The sequence below is a fragment of the Macaca nemestrina genome, chromosome 6 (genome assembly GCF_043159975.1).
Source record: "Macaca nemestrina isolate mMacNem1 chromosome 6, mMacNem.hap1, whole genome shotgun sequence".
Classification (NCBI taxonomy): Eukaryota; Metazoa; Chordata; class Mammalia; order Primates; family Cercopithecidae; genus Macaca; species Macaca nemestrina.
Window position 1 is genome coordinate 122,117,270 of NC_092130.1, and position 23,693 is coordinate 122,140,962.

At 39.4% G+C, this 23,693-nt stretch overlaps 1 long non-coding RNA gene and 1 pseudogene across 3 annotated transcripts; one reads left to right on the forward strand and one right to left on the reverse strand.

Annotated features, from left to right (window-relative positions):
• Positions 1–6,640: 6,640 nt before the first annotated feature.
• On the forward strand, positions 6,641–19,298 carry LOC105499363 (uncharacterized). 3 transcript variants are annotated; one of them, XR_011624290.1, is made up of 4 exons: positions 6,641–6,769; positions 10,046–10,103; positions 17,305–17,405; positions 19,039–19,298. It is a non-coding gene; the product is annotated as an uncharacterized lncRNA (long non-coding RNA). The 3 variants fall into 3 exon arrangements; XR_011624289.1 differs by having other exon boundaries at positions 19,136–19,298; XR_011624288.1 differs by lacking the exons at positions 17,305–17,405; positions 19,039–19,298 and adding an exon at positions 11,586–11,870.
• LOC105499364 (small ribosomal subunit protein eS19 pseudogene) lies at positions 12,602–13,120 on the reverse strand (annotated as a pseudogene).
• Positions 19,299–23,693: the final 4,395 nt, after the last annotated feature.

Genomic DNA, 23,693 nt, shown 5'->3' on the forward strand with positions numbered 1-23,693 from the left:
AATTAGTAGGATAGTAAGTGCTTGACTTATGTCCAGGAAAAGGGCAGATGTACATTTTGATGGTAAATTATAAAAGTCAACTTGTACAAAAGTCACTGATAATTAATTCTCTTCTTCAAATGGAAAGCAGGATGGGTGGTTGAAATCTACTGACAGTGATCTCCCCTTGGATTTAGGCTGGCAGAAGAGTAGGTAGGCTTATTTTTTTTAAAAGCACAATCCCCTTGAAACAGGCCAGAAAGGAGATATGGGGTGGGCAAGATTTATTGCTCAGGTCAGTACAGAGAAGCTCAAGAGGCCTCCTTTCTGGCTCCGGAACTGTGCTAAGTAAGGGGGCTCAGGGCAGGCGGAGGGTGTCAGAAATATGATAAACCATGAAATATGATAGTACATGCAAAAACTTGTAAATGGTGAGACATAAGTCATAGTGATATTATTTTTGGTAAAAAGTAGAAACCCTACCTATTGGCATCAAATTTCTGTTATAGAATGGGTTTATAAGCAGCCCTCCGGTTGGGAGGATTTCCCTGGAAGCTGTGTTTACACAGCGAACACTTTGTTTTTGTTTAGATCATATGTGGGCTGGGAAGAAAGGAACCAATGTTCCTTTATGGAGTACTACAACACCCCATATGCTTTCAAAGAGACCCCTGAAGCACTAGCAATGAGCCTCACAAGTATTTTGTCGAGGTAAGCACTGAAAACAAAGATAAACTATGACCGCCATCTTGTGGTGGGATCCACCATTACCAAGTTGGATTGAGTGTGAGGCGGTGGTAGTGGGGGAGGGGTTGAGACACTTTTTTTTTTTTTTTTTTTTTTTTCACTTGAGGATTCTGGTAGGACTGTAAGGAGTAAACCTCTTGGATACAAAATTTGCCACCTGGCAGGAGAGCTATGTTAGAGGAGGTCTTCCCTTAATTTGATTTAGGTTTCTGTGGTGTGGAGAATCTGGAGTAGTTTTGAGAGAGCATTTGTCATTCCTTATCTCCATGTTCCCAGATCCCTAGCTTGGGAAGGTATTTTTCTCACATTCTCCAGAGTTCAAAGAGCTTACCAAACAACAGAAACCTAATATTTATTCTTTAATATTATTCCATTATATACCACACCAGAGCACATTTGTTTTCACAACATTTAATTAGATTTCTCGGAAATGGAAAAGCCATTTTTTTTTTTTTATGGATTTACTATCAGTCTGAAACCTAAGAACCTTTCCAATATTTTAATACAAACCAGCCATACTGACTTAAATTAAAGGAATGTGTTCAAAGTAGAAATAACACTGATAAAAGAGGCTTTTAATATGTCCCGGAGAGCACCCAGCCTAACAGGATGACATTTTGGTGAAAGTAAATAAGATGTAGTATCAAAGGGAACTTTTTCTTTCTTGAAATATTTAAAGCATCATTTGCTTTTCACTTGGCAGAACAACGAACAACAGCACCAAAAGAAACCACGTGGCCATTTTTCACTTTGCAAAGCATTCTTTACAGATGCCTGTCTAGTTGTTCTTGGATGACTTCAGGGCACTGACACCGCATTCATCTTTGAAAGTTCTCCACCAGGTCCAAATGGCTGTCCCAGGAATGAGTGAGCCCACCATGCCTTCCAATAGGTTCAGCGTTTGTCTGTAATGTGGCAGGCTTAGGAACATATCTGGCTGAAGATGCTTATCTTTCACTGTGTCGGAATCTTTCAGGGCTGCAGCATTCTGTGTTTCTAATATCTAGGCAGGAAGACAATCAGATTATACATTTGGCAGCAGTACCTAGACTAATGCCTGGCACATGATAGGTGCTGAATGAATGCTCCAAGACCGAAGGATCTAGTTGTTATCTTGACACCTAGAGATATACCGAAATTCTTGTATTGATATCTACTCCAGTCCCCTCTCCTAACACATGGCCTCAAACTTGGCTCTCTTGTCATTTGAGGCTGGATAATTCTGTTACAGGGAGCTGTCTTATGCATTGTAGGATGTTTAGCAGCATTCCTAACCTCTACCCACTAGATGCCAGTAGGATGCTCCAGTTGTAAAAACCAAAAATGTCTTTAGATTTTGACAAATGTCCCCTGGGGGGCAGAAATATCCCCTGGTTGCAAATCACCATCCTAAACTGAGCATAGTTATGTGAAAGAGATATGGCCTGAGGCACTAGTTGAGTCAGCAGTAGTAAATAATGAAATATGAACACCATGGAAGTGCTCTTCTGACCAACAATATCTCCCCTGCCCTCAGTGTTCTCTAGCAAAGATGACCATAAATGTTTAAACTGAGATAGTTTTGCAGAAAGTTGAGAGCAAATGATGAGCAATCAGCCAGCCAGGAAAATGGTTCCTTTTTGTTTTCAGGAAAAGAAGAGTCACGTGGGAGAAATACAGCCATTTGTAAAAAGCAGGTGTCCAAGAGATAGTGTGTGTAAAGGGGAAAACATTGGATAGGAAATCAGCAGACTTGCACACTAATCCTGGGTTGGCTACTGACCAGCTGTGTCCCATAGGGGAGCTTTCTCCACTTGGCTGATAATAAGGGGGCTGACGCAAGTGACCCATAGAGTTCCTTCTCCTGCTCAGGTGTGAAGGAAATTACAGATTTGTTTGTCTAATGAATAGCCTATTATTACGCATTTTTGCAGAGGAGGAGCTGTGCTTTGACAGAGTACAAGGCTAGAATCAATGAGGAGTATGGGAAGATAAATTACGGGGTTCAGGGAATGCCAAAGTCTAAGATGAAGGTAATGGAGTTTCTGTTGAAAGGAAATAAGAAAGTACAATGAGTATGACACAAAAGCCATAATACATCTTTGCTGCTGTCTCACTCTCTTTCTGTGTGTGTAGGTTGGTGGTGAAGATGCTAGGTGGGCCACAGTTAGCAAGCTAGTCAGTTTCCTCATAGCTCCTCAGGGAGGAGGGTTTGCTCAGAACAGTCTCTCTTGCCAAATGTGAAAACCACAATCATAGGTTACTGTCAGCAATGGGCAATCTTGGATGTGTATGGAACCTCTCATCAGAGAATTCAACTGATTTAACTGAATTCTCTTATTTTGCAGATACGCATGTCAAAACAGTCCATAAATGTTATATCTTGTAGAAACGAATGTCATGATTCATTGACTAAAAAAGTAAAATGGCCTTGAAAGATTCTGATATTCAATAGCATCGAAGTCAGGGTAGGACAAATCTGGATGAATTTTAAATGTTTGAAGAGTTTTTCAGCCATTTTGGGTTTGATAGAACAGCAAATTCATTTTATGAAGCAGTCTTACCCTCACTTTCTAAACATGATGTATGTTTGAAAGAAATTCATTCCATATGTTTTTGTTTAATTTTACTTAAATCATCAAAATATTATTTCTTAAGACTTGTTTGATGTCTAAGAAGTATTTAAGCCCTTTGAATAATTTAAAAAATATACGTTTTTCCTCTTTAAAACAGGAAATCACTTATTAAAGAGTTTAAGTGGGTTTGAACACAAATGAGATTCAGACTTGAAATCCTGACCCTGTTAAGATTAGAGAAAGTTTGAAACTTGCCAAAATAGACTCTCCCATTCCTCCCTAAAAGTCAGTACCTTGTGATATCATATTGTCAGCAGAATTACTTGGGCATAGTTCAACAGAATGAAATGTTTTGTTATATTTTTCCTCCCAGTCATAGGGTTCATAACCTCAGTCAACTTTGACTCCCCTCTCTCTCCATTGCATTGGCCTTCATATCAGGTAAGTCACTAAGTTCTCTGCCTTTTTGGTCTGTCTCTCTCTTAGGATTTCCATTGCCTCAGCCTCTCTCAAGCTTTTGTCTGGATCATAGCATTTGCCATGCAGCTGGCACCCTCCCTTTGTCTGGTTTCTCCCTGTACCAATCCAATGTATATGTTGTTGGTTTTTAATCCTCACTAAAACATCACTAAATCTTCCCTGAAACAATCACCCTTCTACTATACAACCTTCAGTGGTTCCTAAGGCCCACTGATACTTTAGTCTTATTTGGTGGTTCTCTGCATGCACTGCCCTAGTATGTTTTTTCAAACCGCTGTTCAGTGGAGAAGCTCTCCTTAGGGTGGCTTGGTTGCTGTGTGAACACAACACATGTACACTGGTCTGTGATGCCTTTCTTCCTTGTCTTCCTACTCATTCAGTGAGAACCTGCGCAAGTCTCACTTCCTTTCTGATGACTCCTGCCTGTGGTATTACTCCCTCCTGAGAGTTCTTACAGCAGTTGTCCCTCTGACATGGTGTCTGAGCTTACACTGCTGTACACAATTCCTTTACTTCATGCATGTTTTTGTCTTGCCTCTTTACCAGGACTAGAGACTCAGTTTTCCAGCAGAAGTTCTCCAAATGTGGTCCCTGCACCCATAACATTAGCATCACCTGAGAGTTTGTTAGAACTGTAATTTCTTAGATTCCACCCTAGATTTGCAGAATTAGAAATTCCAGGAGTGGGGGTAGCACTCTGTATTTTAATTAACAAGCTCTCCAGGTGATTCGGGTGCATGTTCAAATTTGAGAACCAGGGTTGTGAAAGAAAGAGACACATCTTAGAGTTCTTGGCATCCTCCACAACGCCAGTACAAAGCTGAAATGTGGAAATTACTAAAATTTTACCTAACTTGAATTTTAAGACAAGTTTTCAATGACATGCAAAGAAAATAGAAACGCTTTCAAAAGCTATGGAGTTTTAAGAAATAAAAAGGTACAATTTCTTACTGATTGCAATGAAAGATCAAACAGTTTACAAGTTTAATGATAATCCACTTGAAAAGAATTTCTTCTTCTTTTTTTTGCTTTTCCTTTCATTAGAATTTTAGTGTTGTCCAGCACTGAGTAGTCAGATGATGGTATTCAGCACACTGTTTCCAACATTCTTAAAACTCGAAATCTGTAGTTTAGAGGTGATTTTTTTTTTTTTCTTGGAAGGTTGTGGGATTGGTGGCCATATGTGAGCATGGAGGATAATTTCCTTTTCTTCTCTTTCTCATTAAAGTCCTTTATTACAGTTTGGACCTCTCATATAGAGATGAATGTTGCTATAGAATAAAAAAATCGTGGTGTACAGAAAAATGGATCCTTTGGGTATATCTATACACCAATAGAGGGGAGAATAACTTTAACTTACCATTTTTAAATAAATGTAAATATTTCATTGTTTTTTCTCTACCCTTGTCCATTCAAATTGTATACATCCCCACAATTTACAGACTTTAGTACTAAGGTGAGCCTTAACCTAATTGTATTTTTTCCACACCCCTCAAGAACTTTGTACAGTTAGAGATGAACCATATCAAGCCCCTGGCTCTGGCAGGCTTGTGATTGGACACTGAGCCAATCTGATAATACTTGCACCCAAGAGCCCAGGTAGATGATAGAGGAGTCAAGGAGCTACCTTAATTTCCATTGCTAGTAGTCAGGGAGCCTGGATTTTTTTTGTTGTTGTTAAAGACAACAGGTTAGTCAGTGTGGCATTGGAGAAAAAGGTTGTGCTTTGAAGCCAGACAAACCTGTGTTTAAATCCCTGCTGTGCATCACTAAACTAGCCATTTGCTTCATGTTCGTTTTTCCTTTTCTAACGAGGATCCTAATACCTATCTGTCCTGCAGGGTTGTTGAAAGAGGTGTTGATAATGTATGATGTACATGGCCCAAGTTAGATGCTCAGTAAATGAAATGATTATGGTTAGTCTCTGACTAACAATTATGTTTGTAATTCTTTTGTTTTTAATCTCAAACACATAACTTGAATGATTAATCATTAATAACTTGAATGATTAAGAAAAGTAATCCCATTTCTCCCTTTTTTAATTTTACAGAGCTCTGCTTCTAATTGTTCTTTTCTAATAGTAACTGGGTTGCATTGATGTAAAGTGTATTCAGTGATTTTCTTTTACTTTTCCTTGTTCTTTTTTATTGAAGGTGTACCTCTTGAGTTTCTATGAAGCAGGTGTGTATCTCTATCAATACTATCAAGTCTGTCTAGACCTTCCTTTTTTCACGAGATTAGTATTTGTTGAGTGGTCTCTGCCAGGCTCTGAGGATGCATAAATGTGCACAGGGAATAGTCAGAGAACTGAAGTAAAAACTTGTTCTGACTAGAATAATCCTATTGTCCAAATTGTCCCTATAAACTCAGACTTAGGAGTTGTTGAAGCAGGTATGTGCCTACATGGTGAAATTTTCCAGGACTAACTAATAGGACATTTCCCTGTCTGTTTATAATAGTCCTGATGCTTCCACCATGAGAGTCAGTGTTTAGTCAAGGCCTTGACTCTTTTATTTGCTGATGAAGGAGGATGTGTGCAAAAAGCTATACTTTTCGCCTGTATCATTCTCTGAGCACATTAGCAAAATTTCAGTAACAGATCAGCAACGTTACTTTGGTAAAGAATAGGGAACTGACAGAATACACTCATGAAAGATTTGCTTTCATTGGGGAGGCCATCTGGAGGGGACAGCCAGGACAAAGGCAGCCTGGGATAGGGTGGAAGACCTTGGGCCATTAGGGTCTGTAGTCACCTCCAGGATGACCCCCAGTGATTCTCACTTCCTGTTAGTCACACTCTGTGTTGTTCTCTCCCATTTTGAATAAGGGTTACCTTGGTAACCAATAGTACATTGTGGAAATGACTCCTAAGTGTGACTTCCAAGGCGAGGTCACAAAAGATGTTGAGGCTTCTGCCTTACTCTATGAGATCCCTCAGATCAACCGCTTTTAGGGGAAGCCAGCTGCGATCTCATGAGGACACTCAAGCAGTCCTATATTTTCTTGGGGTAAGGAACTGAGGCCTGCTGCCAGTAACCATCACCAGTTAGCAGTATATGAGTGACCCATGTGGGAAGTGGATTCTTCAGCCCAATGCAACCTTCAGTGACTGTAACCCCAGTGACATTTTAACTCTAGCCTTTTGAGGGACTCTGAGGTGGAACCCACCAAGCTAAGTTCCTGGTCCATAGAAATTGTGTGCGGTAATAAATAATTATTGTTTTAAGTCATTAAGTTTTTGGATAATTTGTTAAACAGCAATAAATAACTAATACAGAACCCAGCATGTGGTGCTAGATTCCTGGAAGAAAAGAGCAAAGTTAAAAGACATATTAAAAGGGTAGATCAGAGAGGCCAAAGACAGACATTTTCTTCACCTTTTGCCCCAAAGTGGTATTGTTTACACTTTATAAAGGGTATGTAGTCATGGGGCTGGGAATGGTGGAAAATGAACTCAATAGCTAATTCCCAGAGCACCTGGAAGAGAAGGAAAAAAGACAAAGGATGAATGTTAGTTTGGGAAGGAATCCTGAATATGAAGGCTTGGAAATGGACCTGTCTTTCAACATCATGTGAGGTTTTGAAAATTGTTTTGTACTCGAACAACCCTTGGATTTCATCAAACAGTAGGACCACAGTAATGTGGGTAAAAAAGTCTCCTGAGATCCTTGAGTCATTCTTTTTTTTCCTTGTACAAGACTCTAGTTAAGGCTACCAAAAACTATCTCACCTTTTAAAAGTGAACATACCAGCAAAGGCAGCAGTTTCAAGGCTTGGCAAAAGGTTTCACATTCATTTAAACAAAAGGGGCTCTTTCTAGAAGTATCTCTAGCAATATTAAACTATGAATCATGTTTATACCTCTAGGAAGGACTTAAGTGACATATTAGCATTTAGGGAAGAAGGCTTTGTATTAGAGAGTAAAAAATTTTTAAAAAACAAATTGCTTTCTTACTACATGGTTTTAAAACTGTCAACTTTTTATGTGTTTTCAACTCGGGGAAAGGTTGAGTTTCTTTGGAAAGGGGCAAGGCAGGAAATCAGTAATGATTCATACCACTTTTTCACATGCTTCTCTGACGAGTTTTAATCACAAATCCGGGTCCACTTGTATAACAAAAACATTAAAAGAGGGTGTTTTAAACTACGTCTTTTTATTAATCATGTATTTAGTCTTGTAAATAATACACGCAAGCACATCCTTGTTACGTCAGTTGGAAAACAGTGATTAACTAGCTGTTTAGGAGATGGGAGTATCTTGCAATTTTATATGTACTTCCTAAGTGGCTGTGTGTTTTCTCTTGGGCGATTTAATTTGATTTAGGCAAATATGTTAAATTTTAGAATTTAATTGATTTTTAATTTTAATGATCTTTTCTATCCTCTGCATTTAATGGCAATTTTTAGGACTGCCACAATAGTCTTTTGAAAAAAGGGCACATTTACTTGAAAGAAATATACTTTGTTATTTCTGAGTTCCTTTGAAATTGCTGAAGATGGTTTTACTTTAGCATTCCCTTCAGCCTAATTCCCTTTTCCCCTTTGTTTCTATTGGGATGAGGTAATCCTGGGTTTGTAGAGTCTTTTGTGATGGAAATGGCTATGACCACACAGACGCAGCATAATATTTACTTGGAATGAGAGAAAGAGAAATATCAATAGTGCTGCTCACCAAGCATTTGAAAATACTTGTCTTTCATTTCCAGAGAGAAAAATACCACTTTGCGTGTTCATTATTAATTTGGGTAACTGAAACATAGTGTGTGTTCATAAATTGTGAATCAAAATTGAATGAGGAGAGGAGTGAAACTTAAAACTAATTATGGCAAGGTCTGAAGTTATGAAGGCCAGATGTATTAATGTTGCATTAATATAGCATAAGACATTCATAAGTAAAATAAGGAAGTTATATGGAGCTGAACAAACTCATCAAACAAATAGGGGTGTATGTGTGTACAGACCCTAGTTTGGTTGTTGTAGCCTAATTCTGGTGAACAGGTCAGCAACCTTTTCCTATAAAGGGCCAGACAGAAAATATTTTAAACTTGGAGGCCATAGGCCTCTATCACAACTACTCAGCTTTGCAGTTGTAAAAGAAAGCAGCCATGGGCAATATGGAAATGAATAAATGTGGCAGTATTTCAATAAAACTTTATTTACAAAATCAGGCTGCAGACCAGATTTGACGCGGAGACTGTAGTTTGCTGCTTCTTTGCCTACACTATGTAATTTTTCTTATTTACTTATTTGTAGACCAATGCATTGGAAAGGGAGTTTGAAGCAGCCTACAAGGACAGGTTGAGCATCCCAAATCTGAAAATTTAAAATCTGAAATGCTCCAAAAGCTGCAACTTTTCCAGTACTGCCAAGAGACATCCAAGGCAAATGCTCATTGGGAGCATTTTGGATTTTGAATTTTTGAGTTTGGGATGCTCAACTGGTAAGTAAAATGCAAATTTCCCCAAATTTGAAAAATCCTTGAAAATGTATATGGCAAGGTCAAGGCACAGTAGGACCTGGAGAGATTTTGTGGGTAGGAATGGAGTGGGCTCCAGCCTATAGTAGATTGAGTATATCTATTGCTAACATCCAGGAATCATTTGGGAGCAAAGCGTGTCTGTGGACCATTCAGTTTTCATTTGAGTGAATATTACACATAGTCTGTGCTGAGGATCTGCATAGATGCCCTTCAGATCAGCATTGGTGAGAGCCTTCCAGGTGGGGCCCCTGAAACCTAGAGCGTTGATGGTTGAAAGGAGAAATCTCCTACTCTATACCCCAGTGTGACTAAACAGGCCTAGCTCATCCCCTCAATCCCTGCCACTCCATTCACCAAATGGAACAGAAATTAAACAGCCTTTTTACATGTATATATCCTTTGTCCCTATACTTCCACTTGCAGGAATCCATCCTAAGAAAAGTTTTAGGGAAGCTGCTAAAAACTGATATGTAGGCCAGGTACAGTGGCTCATGCCTATAATCCCAGCACTTTGGGAGGGCGAGGTGGGCGGATCACGAGGTCAGGAGTTCAAGACCAGTCTGACCAATGTGGTGAAACCCCGTCTCTACCAAAAATACAAAATTAGCTGGGTGTAGTGGTGTGCGCCTGTACTCCCAGCTACTCAGGAGGCTGAGGCAGGAGAATTGCATGAACCCAGGAGGCGGAGGTTGCAGTGCGCTGAGATTGTGCCACTGCACTCCAGCCTAGGCAACAGAGTGAGATTACGTCTCAAAAAAACAAAAAACAAAAAACAAAAAACTGACATGTAATATTCAAATTTCAGCTTCATTTATTAAACCAAAAATTGGAAAGAAGGTAAATATCCAACAGGAGGAGAGTAGGTAAGTAAGTTCTGGTATATATGAGATGAAATAATATATTATTTTAAAAATGGTTTGTGAAGACAATTTTATGACAGGGAAATGATGCTGAATGTAATTTTAAATGAATATAGCAGAATGCAATATGATCATAATTTTGTGGAAACAATATTGCAAAAAGACTAGAAGAAGATATACTGTGGAGTAAACCCCTAGCTATCTACCAGAATCCCTTCTCTTCTTCCTGACATATGAGCATACTACATTTCCCAGCCTCCCTTGTAGTTGCATATGGCCATGTGACTAAGTTCTTTCCAGTGGTTTGTGAGCATAAATGATGTATTCCACGTACAGGCTTGACTCATAAAAATTTCTCACACATGTTTTTCTATGCCTTTAAATTAAAAGGAAATGTTTTACTGTCTTCACTTGATTGGAATGTTGACACTCAGGGCAACCTTGGAAGTCACATGTTGAAAATGACAGAGTAGCATCAGCTTAGGATCCTGAATGACGACAAAGAGATGAGTTGCCCTGCTGACATGAGCACTCATCTAGGACTGTTACTTGAGGGAAGAAATACATATCTATGAAGTTCAGCTACCATGGTGATGCCTGATAGAACAGATGGGTGTGCATGTGAAACACCCACTGAGGACTTCCAGAAACATTTGGTTGGGGGGGGGGGGGTAGAGAAGGCAAGTTTTATAGGAACCCAAGGACTTTTATTAAAAAATGGGACTATAAACCAGTAACCTTTTAGCTATTATTCAAGTCATCCCTTGCACCTGCAGGCTGATGAGGTCTGAGGAAGCTTGGTCTTCTTGTATTCTTTATTTGTTTGTTTGTTTTTGTATTTTTGAGACAGGGTCTCACTCTCTTGCCTGCGCTGGACTGCAGTGGTATGATTTTGGCTCACTGCAACCTTAACCTCCTGGGTGCACAGTTGATCCTCCCACCTCAGCCTCCCGAGTAGCTGGGACTAAAGGTGCATGCCACCACGCCCAGCTAATTTTTGTACACAATGTAGATAAGAGGTTTTGCCATGTTGCCCAGGCTGGTTTCGAACTCCTGGACTCAAGCCATCCCACCACCCACCCCTGCCCACCACCATGGCCTCCCAATGTGCTGGGATTACAGGTGTCAACCACCATGTCCAAATGGACATGTATTTTTTTTAACTTATTTTTAAAATATGTATTTAATTAGGCAAGTTAGGAAAAATACCAGTGTATACATAATGAAATGGGAAGGTATAAATAAATCTTAAAATGTGGGCAGAAAAAGAACAAATTAATATAGAAGGTAAAAACCCAGGAAGATGCTATACAGATGAGCCATTGAAACCTACACAGTTTCTGAAAATTGAGTGAAAGTTTAACTCTGGTTTTCCTGCCAACCAAAGTGACTTGTTAATTGATTAATCCACCAGTCTCTTATCTCTGCAAATATTTCCTTCAGCTATTATTTCTGAAAGAAATTTCTCAATGACTCTTTATATAGGAAACAGTGCCCTCAGCAATATCCCTAAGAAAATGCCAGAATGGGATTTACAGTGCTGCCCCAAGATTAACTGAAAGGACATTGAATCAAAACAAACTTTAAGAAAAGAGAATCTAAAGATTGGGTTGGGAGAGACAACTGGACAATGGGACGTCGGTGATGACAGCCTCACTTGATCCAGGAATTAAACCTGTGTCCAGAAAAATTGTTGGAATTTCTGTCTTTCAAATAGTCTTTCATTCATATCCTTGCTCTTCATGAGGCTTTTTACAAGTTGGGCAGCAGGTGATTTTCAGGAGCTTTCTCAGTAACTGCCATAGGCTCCCGTCTTCTTCCATTTGCCCAGATGTCTGCAGTAACTGCTGGAGAAAAATAACTTCTCTATTGTCATCTGAGTCTTGAGGGAGTTCTTTTCATGAACAAAATTTAACTTAGAACCATAGTTATAGGGGATTCTGGGAAATGTGTTTCTGAGCTTCTCCCTTGTGATGTGAGCAGAGCATAGAAAGAGGAAGATACAGTGTTGAGTGGGTAACAGATCATCTGGCACACTTTGGTAATGGGGCAGATTTCCAATATGGCAAGCCACCACACAGACAGGCAAACTGAATTTACCAACAATAGGCAGCTATAATTTTTTTTTTTTTTTTTTTTTTTGAGAATGAGTCTTTCTGTCACCCAGGCTGGAGTGCAGTGGCAGAATCTCGGCTCACTGCAACCTCTGCATCCGGGTTCAAACTTTTCTCTTGCCTCAGCCTCCCGAATAGCTGGAATTACAGACACTCGCCATCGTACCAGGCAAATTTTTAAATTTTTAGTAGAGATAGGATTTCACCATGTTGGCCAGGCTGGTCTCAAACTCCTGACCTCAAGTAATCTGCCCGCCTCGGCCTCCCAAAGTGCTGGGATTACAGGCTTGAGCCATGGCACTTGGCAACATTTTTTGATTAAAAACATCTGATATGGTGTGGCTGTGTTGCCACTCAAATCTCATCTTGAATTGTAGCTCCCGTAATTCCCACATGTCGTGGGAGGTAATTGAATCATGGGGGTGAATTTTTCCTGTACTTTTCTAATGCTTCTTGTTGGCAGCTACCACCTGCCTGGTGATTCTGTCCAGATCTCTTGTCCCTGAGGTGTCAGTTTGCAACCCCGTCTTGGTCCTTTTCCACCATTTTCAGCCCCTCCAGGGCTTGGAGGACCCAGTGGGCCATTCTCTTGGAGCCTTGGCTGAAGTGACTGGGCATGACGCTTTTACTCTGATGTCCCCCATAGATCTTGATCATGGAGTCAACCCCAGCACCACCCTGTAGGTACAGGTGCTGTGCTGTGGAAGCAGCTCATGTGTAGAACCAGTTTTCATCATAGGGAGGAAGCTCTTTGTGCTTGGTCGGCTTGACGGTGTCCACCCATCCAAGGACTTTCAGCTTCCTGGACTTTTTGAGAAAGGCTGCCAGAGCTCTGAGGAACTCCTGCTGGTTCATGTTCTTTACAGTATCTCCAGGCATTGTGCGGCTGCCGTGCTGCCAGCCAGGGGAAAGGGATCTGATTGTTTTATAAAGGGCAGTTCCCCTGCACACACTGTCTTGACAGCTGCCATATAAGATGTGCCTTTGCTCCTCATTCGCCTTCTGCCATGACTGTGAGGCCTCCCCAGCCTAGTGGAACTGTGAGTTCATTAAACCTCTTTCCTTTATAAATTACCCATACTCAGGTAATTTATAATTACACATACTCGGGTATGTCCTTATAGTAGCATGATAGTAGACTATCATGATTAGATAGTAGACTAATACAACACCTCAAAAACAAAATTATAGGCAGAAATTAAAGCAAAATTTTATTGGAATTCTTAAACGTGAAATTATCTATATGTGGCATGCTGGTTATATTTAATAATGTATTGTATACTAAAAAATTGCTAAGGGAGTAGATCTTAAATGTTTTCACCAAAAAAAAGTGACGTGATGAATATGTTAATTAGCTTAATTTAATTTCCCCCATTAACATAAATTCAATGTACACATAATATTAAAAAATCACATTATACCTCACAAATATACACAATTTTTATTTGTCATCTAAAAAAAAAATTTAGCTGGGCATGGTGGCTCATGCCTGTAATCCCAGCACTTTGGGAATTTGAGGTGGGCTGATCACTTGAGGTTGGGAGCTCGAGACCAGCCTGGCCAACATGGCAAAACCCTGTCTCTACCAAAAAATATAAAAATTAGCCAGGCGTGGTGGTGGGCGCCTGTAATCCCAGCTACTCAGGAGGCTGAGGTGGCAGAATCGCTTGGGCGACAAGAGCGAAACTCTGTCTCAAAATAAATACATAAATACATAAAAATTTAAACAGCAGATATCAGTGACCACCAGAGTGTTCACTACTTAAAAATGTAATCTATTTGGCATTAGTTTCTGAAGTGCTAGTGCCTTATGTCTAAATATTCACAGAAATGGCTAAATCAAATATTTGCTTGTGCAAAAAAGTTACCTATATATAAATGCACAGGGAGAAAGATACACACCAATCTGAGAATAAAAGTACATCAGGAGAGGGGAGTAAGGTACTGTGGGACCCAAAGTAACTTTTATATAATTTACATTATTTAAAAATTATAAAATATAATTTTTTGTGCATCAATTCTGTAATTAGAAAGAAAAAAATAGAGCTATCCCAAGATAATTAGTACCTAAAACTAATTTCTATGATGCCGTATTCTGTGACAGCTCTTGAAGTCAGCAAATGACAGAGAACTTGAGTTCTACTACAATTTCTGCATTAGCATGATATGGTATATGACTTCGCCTAGTATTTTATGCTCTTAGGCCTGTTTTCCTGCTTGTAAAACAAGGGGATTGGAATAGATGGTTTCTAAGATCCTTCTTAGCACAGAAAGCCTGTAGTTTTAGGATTTGTTGGAGTGAAATACTGGAAGCATGGAACAGTTCTGGGGGTGGGGAGATGGTACTCCAAGGATGGTCTCTGGGAAGCAGGAAGAACTGCCTGAGGCTACTAGGAATTCAGAAAGTGGAAGTGTGGCCAGTTGAAGCAACTTCATAGCTATTAAAATTTCATGGAAGTTCAGCCTTTTCCTATGAGGCACTTGAGCTTGCACAGGGAAACCTGTCCTAATATCTATTAACAGAGTTTAGTTTTCACTGGTTTTCAACAGATTGCTCTCTAAGCTAGTTATGGTGGGTATCCTTTCTGACTCTTAGGGTCTATGTTACATGGACTGTTGAATATAAATTCTAGCCATATGTCATACTCAAGTGCATCCAAAGAGAGATACTTCTTCCTTATATCCATGAGGAAGAATCTAGATGTGGAGTCTTGAGGTTTTCACCATTTTCTACTATTCAGGGATCAAATTTTGCTAACAGTTTATGTTAAAGCAGAGGATCTACCCTGTTAGGGACTGAAAGACTGAAAATGACGGTGAATATCCTTCAAGTAAAAGTGAAACTAGACAAATTATTTATGCAATTTAAAGAGAAGAAAAACATAAAGACTTTACAGCATATCAGTCAAAAAAAATCTCTTAGTAAAAAAGCGTATCAGCACAGAAACAACCTTAGTTTTCTGTTACTTGTTATAAAACATATTTTCACACCACTTCTTGGGTAGTATTAATTTTGGCATTTATTACACATAATTTATTTTCTGAATACTGCATGTTATACAGCAGAGTCTATTAGAGATACTGTGTTTTCAAAGCCCCAGAAAAATACTTAGAAAGATGGAAGACACAGGTATAGGAGCTGAAAAGTAATTCTGTATGTTCACAAACAGCAATGGTCAATATTAGGATGTTAATTTTCCCCCATTGACATAAATTAAACTCAAACCTAGTCAAAATACCAGTAGAATTTTTTTTTTGGACAAGATCATTATAAACTTTATGGTGAAAATGCAAAGGATCTAGAAAAAAACAGAATAATTTTGAAAAAGATGAACAAAATTGGAAGAGTTAACCTAATTTTAAGACTTATGATAAAGCTACAGTAACTAAGATGGTGTAGTCTTGATGTAAAGACAAAAAAAATTGAGACTCTGTCTTCCAACAAGAACAACAAAAGATTAATGACTGCCCTTCTGGATTTCAGACTTGCATGGGGCCTGTAGCCCCTTCATTTTGGCTCATATATCCTGTTTGGAATGGGAGCATTTATCCAATGCCCGTAACCCCATCGTATCTTGGAAGTAACTGACTTGCTTTTTATTTTACAGGCTCCTAGGTAGAAGGAACTTGCCTTGTCTCAGATGATATTTTGGACTTGGACTTTTGGGTTAACGTTGGAATGAATTATGACTTTGGGGGAACCGTTGGGAAGGCATGATTGGTTTTGAAGCGTAAAAAGAATGTGATGTTTGGGAGGGGTCAGGAGCAGAATGATATGGTTTGGCTCTGTGTTCCCACCCAAATCTCATCTCATATTGTAATCCCCATAATCCTTACGTGTCAAGGGAAGGAACTGGTGGGAGGCAATTTGATTTTGAGGGTGGTTTCCGCATGCTGTTCTCATGCGGAATAGTGAGTGAATTCTCACAAGATCTGATGGTTTGACAGTTTCTCCTTCACATGCTCTCTCTTGCCTGCTGCCATGTAAGACAAGCCTGCTTCCTGTTCTGCCATGATTGAAAGTTTCCTGAGGCCTCCCCAGCCATGTAGGAACTGTCAGTCAATTAAACCTCTTTTCTTTATAAGTTAAAAAAAAAATCAATGGAACAGAATAAAAAATCTAGAAATAGACTCATGCATATATGGTCAATTGATTTAAGAAAAGGTATCAAGGCAATTCAATGTAAAAAGGGTGATTTTTTCAATAAATGGCACTGAAGCAATTGTCTAGGTGTGCACAAAGAAGTGAACGTCGACCCTTACATCACATCATAAACAGAAATGAACCCCAAATAGGTCATAGATCTAAATGTCAGAGCTAAAAAACTATAAAACTGTTAAACAAAACATGTGAGAAAATCTTTTAGGTGGTAAGCTTTTTGTGGCTAGGGACCCACCCCATCACTCTTCATTTGTCTTTCTCCTCAGCATCTACCCTGGCTCATAGAAGGCATCCAAGGAATGCTGGAATTCAGTGAGACCTTGCTTTGTGGCTCTGAGAGTGCTGATGGGCAGGGAACCTAGATTTGTGCACTTATTCAGATCCCTGGTATATTCCCCCAAGGTTTGGCTTCACTCCTTTTATACTGTGCTGGTGGAGAATGGGGAATTTCAGAAGCATCAACGCCCACCGGGTGATTCTTTGATGCCCCTCCCCTTGAGATTTGCCCACAGCATTTCTAAACTGAAAGAATGTGACCTCCAATCTTGGGGCTCCAACCAGCACTAGTAGATCCTACCCTAGATTGAACCCAGTGATGCATTGCTCCCTGGCCACCCATACTGAAACTCTGAGAAAACACAGTGTGCCAGAGCACTGAGGTTTATTGGTGCAAAGGTGGCTCAGCTCACGGTAAGGGTTGTTCCAAAAGAATATAGTGAAAGGCACTTAAATCATCATAAGCAAGCAAAATATTTATTTTTAAAATATGCACAGGAAGAATTTGATACTATTTTTATTAGAGGAACAAACTCTCTTCATTTCCTGCTCTCTGAATTAGAGGCCTCCAATTTATTTGGCTCATAACCTAGACAAACCCTAGGAGGAGATACTGCAACTGGGAACTCTTTTGGCTTTTCTTTCTTTATAGCCTCACTATTATGCTACCTATTTTCTAAGCACTGGCAACATTTTCATGGAAAACTTAAGATGATCTAGTCTGGGTGGAGCCAGAACTAGAACCAGCCCCAGGTGAGTCCTTGTGGAAAACTGTTGTCATTTAACAACATAGGTCCTACTCGCAACACAAATACAGTTGCGGTTTTAGCACGTGTTAGAACAGAATGGTTGGAGATTAAGAAGGGTCACCTTGCTCAGAGCACACCTTGTACATCTGTGAACTTTAGATTCATGCCTTCTTAGTAGGCATCACATCTTTTTCCTTGAGGGATTTTCATTCTCTTCCACTGTGGTTGAAGCACTGGTTTGTCTCATGGCAGTGGGTGCTTTGCTTTCAGTGATACTTTTCTTCATGGAATGCCGAAGAGTATTACCAGATAAGTGTGGTTTGAATATGGTCAAGATTACTCTAAGCCAGGTGACTTCACCCAGAAGATGGACTGCTCTAGGATCTAGAGTTCCTTTCGAACACCCTCCTACCACACTCAGCACTTCACCAATTCTACTTCACGGACGCTAATGGTCACATATGACAATCATTTAAGCAAGAGCTGTGATAGTTGCTATGTTGCTATATTGGAGAAATTCTTGATAATCACGTAATTTATTCCCATCTCCAAAATGATGATACTTATGTGCTTGGACATTGTATAAAAACATTATATTTGAGGGTTAAATTAGCAAAAGTTATCTTCAAACAAACTAGATTTGTGTATGTTACTTAATGATAATGATGGGGATACATTCTGAGAAATACATCTTTCAGTGATTTTGTTGTTGTGTGAACATTATAGAATATACTTTCACAAACCTAGATGGTATAGCCCACTATTACCTAGGCTATATGGCATAGCCTATTGCTCCTAGGCTTCAAACCTGTACAGCATGTTTCTGTACTGAATACTGTAGGCAGTTGTAACACAGTGGGAAATATTGGTGTATCTAAACATAGCCAAACATAGAAAAGGTTCAGTAAAAAATACAGTATAAAAGATAAGAAGTGGGTTGAGGGCTGTGGCACATGCCTGTAATCCCAGCACTTTGGGAGGCCAAGGCGGGCGGATCACCTGATGTCAGGAGTTCGAGATCAGCCTGGCCAACATATTGAAACCCCGTCTCTACTAAAAATACAAAAATTAGCCAAGTGTGGTGGCAGGTGCCTGTAATTCCAGCTACTTGGGAGGCTGAAGCAGGAGAATCGCTTGAACCCGGGAGGCAGAGGTTGCAGTGAGCCAAGATCACGCCATTGCACTCCAGCCTGGGGACAAGAGTGAGACTTTGTCTTAAAAAAAAGAAAAAGAAAAAGATAAGAAGTGGTATATCTATATGGGATATTTACTGTGAATGGCTTGCGGGACTGGAAGTTGCTCTGGGTGAGTCAGTGGGTGAGCGTTGAGTGAATGTGAAGGCCTAGGACATTACTGTACACTACCGTAGACTTCATAAACACTGTACACTTAGGCTCCACTAAATTTCTACAAGATATTTTTCTTTCTTTGAGAATAAATTAACCTTAGCTTCCTGTATTTTGCTTTATAAAATTTTTAATGTTTTAAACTTTTGATGCTTTTATAACACTTAGCTTAAAACTCAAACAGTGCACAGCTATACAAAAGTATTTTCTTTCTTTATGTTTTTGTTCTATACATTTTCTTCTATTTAATTTTTTTTACTTAATTTTCCTTTTATTTTGTTAAAAACTAAGACCACACACATACGTCAGCCTAGGCTTACATAGGGTTCAGGATCATCAATATCACTGTCTCCCATCTCCACATTTTGTGCCACTGGACGGTCTTCAGGAGCAATACCACGCATGGAGCTGTCATCCCCTATGAGAACAATACCTTCTGGAATACCTCCTGAACGACCTGCATGAAGCTGTTTTACAGTTAACATTTCTTCATAAGTAGATGATGTACATGGTAAAATACCAATAAAAAGTATAGCATAGTAAATACATAAACCAGGAGCACAGTTGCTTATAGTCATTATTATCTACTACGCATAATTGTATGTGCTATACTTTCAAAGGACTGAAAGCACAGTAGGTTTGTTTACACCAGCCTCACCACAAACATGTGAGTAACGCATTGTGCTACGACTTGGAGATGGCTGCAAAGTCACTGGGCAACAGGAATTTTTCAACTCCATTGTAATCTTATGGGACTACCATTGTATATGTAGTATATCATTGACCAAAATGTCATTATGCAGTGCACGACTGTATATACATACATGAAACACACATGTACCTAGGTGTTTTGTTTGTTTGTTTGTTTTTACATCTTTCAAGAGGCTTCGTAAGTCCAGATTTTTTTGTTTCTCCTCACTGCCCAGATACTTTAAGAGTAGCTGGCACATTGGCCCAAGTCAAGCAGAAGAAGGGCTGAATGTTTCATCTCTGGATTTCAAGGAAATTAAATTATATACTACTGCCACATTCTCTGCTACTGCTGTAACACTGAGGCTTTTTTGTAAGCTAGTGTTCAAAAATCACTGCTAAGAAAGCAATGTATGTTAATAGGTTCTAGTGTGAACTAGGGGCAATTCCACCTGAAGTTGATGGTGGCTTTTATGGGGCCTGACTTGTCTTCAGTGCTGGAGTTTCACCTTGTCCTAATCTGCTAGGGCTGCTATTACAAAATACTATGCACTGGGTGACTTAAACAACATACATTTGTTCCTCACAGTTCTGGAGGTGGGAAGTCCATGATCAAGGTGCCAGCAGGGTTTGATTTCTGGTAAGGGTTCTCTTCCTGGTTTGCAGATGGCTGCTTTCTTGCTGTGTCCTCATGGTGGAGAGGGGGAGGCCTCTGGTCTCTTCCTCTGTACAAAGGCATCAATCTCATTATGGGGGCTCCAACTTCAGGACCTCATCTAAACCTAATTACGGCCCCCCTCCAAAGGCTCCACATCTATTCCATCACATTGGGGATTAGTACTTCAACATATGAATTTTGGGGTGACACAGATATTAAGTCCATAGCATACCTCTTGCCCCTAGTTGCATGTTGCTTCTTTCTATGACTTTACTGAACACCTAGCATAGCAACCTGAATAAGATTGTAATTGTGCTTCTCATCATTGATCCCCAGGAATAAAAATCTTGTGAATTTTAATTCTTATAAATTTTCCCTTAAGAGAATATTATGCAGTTATGATTAAAGTCTAGCATCCAGAGAGGTCTATGTTAAGCGTTCCTCAAAATTAAATTTATTGGGGATACCCTGAATAGCACACTGGCAGGAGTAATATTTTTAAACTGTGTAGGCTGGGAGGATTTTACTATTTACTTTTGGTATAAACAGATTTTTGTCCAGCACTTACCAACAACTTGACCTACATTTCACATGGTACAACAAAAAATTTCAATGAAAAATAGAAAACAAGAGTACTGGATTTAAAGCCAGGAATATTTAAGAGAGGGGGTGTTTACAGGTACTTCTCTTCTATTTCCTGTCTTAAAAATGGATGTAATACCAATGAACGTTCTAGGATTTTATTTCTGCCCACATTTAAAATGTTCTGAATACCACCAACGCATGTGGTTTACTTTCATAAAATGTTTACAGAGCACAGTTAAACAGCATCCAATTTCTGGAGTTAAACTCAGAATATTACGTATTTTCCTGAAGTAGAGTGTGATCTCTTGAGTAAAGTTGGACAGTAGGTGCATTTATACTGTGCTTTTAAGTTCTAAGCCAATTCCATTAATTGTATTAAAGTTCCAATCCGTATTTTAGTAATAACCACTGTGGCAAATGATATTTATTGTTCTTTCCTCTTTCTATTTTGGGTGGAGGACAAACATTGTCATATATTTTGAAAACCTTTTGGAAAACCAAGAAAGAAAGAGCCTTCTTCTTCCACGGTGCCAGGCCTCTTCGTACAGTTTTTGAAACCCAGTCAATATTTTACCATTAGAGCACATTTCAACTCAAAATAGCTGTATTTTGACTGGGCGTGGTGGTTCATGCCTGTTATCCCAGCACTTTGGGAGGCTGAGGCGGGCAGATCACCTGAGTTCAGGAGTTCAAGACCAGCTTGGCCAAGATGGCGAAACCTCATCTCTACTAAAAATACAAAAATTAGCCAGGCATGGTGGTGCGCGACTGTAAACCCAGCTACTCGGGAGGTTGAGGCAGGAGAATCCCTTGAATCCAGGAGGTGGAGGTTGCAGGGAGCCGAGATTGTGTCACTGCACTCCAGCCTGGGCTACAGAGTGAGACTCCATCCAAAAGAAAAAAAAAAGAGCTGTATTTCAAGTGCTCAATAGCCTCATATGGGTAGTGGCTACGATGTTGAGTAATGAAGAGCTAGAAGAATAAACATCAAAAATATTAATAGTTGTTATCTATAGGTTGTACAATTATGAATTTATCTCTTTGCTTACTCATATTTTCTAGATTTATAATAAACATATGTTGCTTTCATAAGATAAGAAATCCATGCTTAATTTAAAATATGTCACAAGGGGACTTTATATTCTATAGTGAAACTCTCATTTGTTCATACTTCTAAAAATTCTAGCGGAGAGAGATATAGTCTGTTTTTAAGACAGTTGAAGTTTGTGACTTCAGTACTACAGGCATTTCAGAGAACTCTGTGTGTGTGTGTGTGTGTGTGTGTGTGTGTGTGTGTGTGTATAAAGATCATGTATGAAGTCCTTTCTGTGGACCCTGGCAATCTCTACAGTCACGGAGGTGTAGTGGCCCTGAGGCACAAGAACAGGCCTTTTGGTGAGGATCATTAGCCTGAAGTCGTAGTCCTGAATTTTGATCAAATCCATTTTTCTTCAGCAGAGTATTTTTACATTTGTTAGCCCAGGACGACCTACTGGACCAAACACAAAATCTGGGAGAGAGAGTTCTTGGGTTAGTTGTAGAGGTTAAGCGTGAGCATTTCAGAGCAGTTGGGGCCAGATTCCCATCAAAAACAATCCGTTGGGAATTTGGAGTACCCAACTATTAGCCAAGTTAGGGTCTAGTTCAGTATTCCTATGAAGTGACACACTGGAATTATTCTGTCAGAGGGAGCTATGGAATGTACCCCACCACATGATTAGATAGCTCTGAACTATAAACAGTGGAACTGTTGGAATGTCAAATGGAGTCACATGGAGATCAGTGACACTTTACATCTTAGTGGCATCACAACAAAATACTATATTCATTAAAGGTTTACACTTTGGGTACCTTGGCCTATGTCAGTGATGGCCTAAAATGATGGCCTAAATCATTTCTTGTTCCCTTTGTATTTATTAGAGTAAAATTAGTCATGATAAAAATCATTTGACATTAATGCGCATGTCATAAGTACTTACCACATTTCTGCCCTGCGATTCATTATTAATTTTTCAAGAGATTCCCAGATGTCCTGGGGATGGAGTTAAGATGTCCCTGGGATGGGTTTGCAGTGTTATGATTAGAGCAGTTTGATCCAATCTGACAAAGTCTCATGTGCCCGTAAGCATAAAGCACCTGCCAAGACACATGTGCAACAGACCATTGGAATTCCTTGGCATTGTTTTACGAAGCAGAAGGCTTTGGTAGTGGGGCACTCAACAAACTACTCAGTATTTCTTTTTGTTTTAAAAACAAAGCATTCTTACAAAACAAGCCTTGTCTTTGGTTTCCAAACCACAAAGTTCTGAAGGTGGGGTTTTCAGAAAACCACTGTATTTCTGAATGAAATGTTGCTAAGTTCCATCATCATTTTTGGTTATTGCACTCTGTTCAGAGGCCTCTCATGGTTTATTAAAAGCCATTTCCTACAGGCCTTGGTAAAGATACTGATGTAGAATTAAAGAGAAAAGATGTGACGTCTCTTCTTTTTTTAGGCTACAAGAATTAATTGACATTTTCCCTGGCCTTTTCTTTGACTCATTGGCAGAAGAGATATGATACACAACTGCTCTGTTCCCTGTTTCAGAGAACAAACTATTTGAGGAAGAATGTTTTCAATGACATTCCATGGAGTGGAAAAATTAGTCTCCCCTATGTACAGGAATAGTCACAGAAATTTTATGGCCTATCAAACCTAGGGTTTGGAAAAAATAATCCAGTGAGCTTTACTAAAGATTCCAAAAAGACTTTGCGTCAGGGCCAATTGCTTTAACAAATAGACCCCAAAGCATATAGGTTCAAACATAATACAAGTTTATTTCTTGTCCATATACTAGTGGTAGGCAGGGGAAAATGTGGGCAATAGCTTTCCTCCATACAGTCATTTAGAAATCTAGGTTGATAGAGGTCTTGCCAACTTCAGTATATGGATGCACCAAGGTTTTCCCAATAGGAATTTCCCCCTACTAGGGAAAATAAGCCAGAGAAAAGAATTTTATGGACCAGAACTGGA